Here is a 1,743-nt window from a genome sequence, read left to right on the forward strand (position 1 = left end):
GACCTCAGGTAATCTGCCCTCCATGGCTTCCCAAAGTGCTAGGATTACAGGCATGAGCCACCATGCCCAGCCAAGTATGTTGTAAAAATAAAAAAGGGTAACGAGATAATATAGGGAAAGAGATGACTTATGGTTATAAATATTAAACATAAGAAAAAAACATTAAAATGAATAATTTATACAGGTGAGTAACAGCTCATGCTAGCACAGCTTTCAAGAGAACTTTGCCAATCAGGACTATCATAGATGAATCCAGCTTATAGGCTGGAAGGCAAACTAGATGACTAAACATGAAGTGTGCTGCATAATGCTTGCATAAGGATATCTTTGTTGAGAAATTGAGTTTTATGTCAAAGTGAGGAATACATCTACCCTTGTACTCTGGGAATGGGGAACAACAGAAATCAAAGCAAGAATCAAACACTATAATTGAGTGACAATCATTAGATCACAGTTGAGTCAAAATCATTACATAATAGTAGACTGATTATTATTGTCTTGTCTATGAAAAAGTGCATGTTTTCATAAAACAGTTAAACATATTTGGTCACATGTCAAAAGCAGAACTTGCTTGACTATTGCAAGTAAAGTTAGTGGAGTATTAGCAATGACTAGTGACTATCCACACAATGTATGACTGAAAAACATCTGTATGTTTGCCATCAAGGCTACTCAATCTGATATGATTATTACTGAGAAAATCAACAGTTTATTAATCATAACTGATATTTACTGAGTCCTTGCTGTCTACCTTCTAATTATCTACTAAAGTACAATGAATTTTTGAGGTTGTCCTCATTTTAGAAATGTTCTCATTATAGAAACTGAGGCTGAGAGATATTAAATCATTTACCAGACTTATTCAGCTGATATATAAATGATGGAGATAGGCTATAGATTCTGGTGTCTCCAAGTTCAAATAATATGTTTTTACTACATCACTAGAGTATCTGTACTTCTGGAAATGACACCTTCAACTCTGCTGTCACCATTAAAGGTAAGCGTGTCACACTTCCATAACTAAGTAGAGAAAATAAATCATGTTTTTTTCCATATTATAAAGACAAAACAGGGTTTGACTTATTTTTCTTATATTTTCAGATATTTGTTTTCCATTTGTATATAAACACAAGTCGGTAAATGATTATAGACTAGGTGAGAATTTTAATTGGATACAATTGAAAGCAATAAGCGTATATTAGATCAAAATATGAAGAATACTATGACTAAAGAAGTAGAAGATCAAAAGTATATTAGTTAATTTTTATTGATCATGTATTACTTGGTGCTTTATTTATATTTTAATAGTTTAATTAACAGAATAGTCAAGATCATTATTTTTTTACTCCTAAGTAAAATTAGCTCCAAAAATCCAATAAAATTTACAGAAACTCAAAAAGGGAGTTGTAGAGTTAAAATCCAAATTCTCTAGTCTAATCTCTCCACTATTCCCCACGAAGTAAATGCAAGCTTTTTATTGTGATAAATGAGAAACACATTTTAGAGCTAGTTGTTTTCAGGAATTGTTAGAATATTCATGGGAAGGGATGTAATGTAGAAGCGCCAGGAAAAAATGACTGTAAAACACATTATACAAATGAGAAGAAAAGAAGAAATAAAAAAAGGAAAAGGAAGGAAAGGAAGGAAAAAAGCAAGAAAGGAAGGAAGGCTAAAGAAAAGCACAGGAAGGGAGGGAGAGCGAGAAACAGAAATGATGTGACTCATGGAGATTTAAAAGGTATA

This window comes from Mandrillus leucophaeus, unplaced genomic scaffold (assembly GCF_000951045.1).
Source record: "Mandrillus leucophaeus isolate KB7577 unplaced genomic scaffold, Mleu.le_1.0 Scaffold1140, whole genome shotgun sequence".
In the NCBI taxonomy this organism is placed as follows: Eukaryota; Metazoa; Chordata; class Mammalia; order Primates; family Cercopithecidae; genus Mandrillus; species Mandrillus leucophaeus.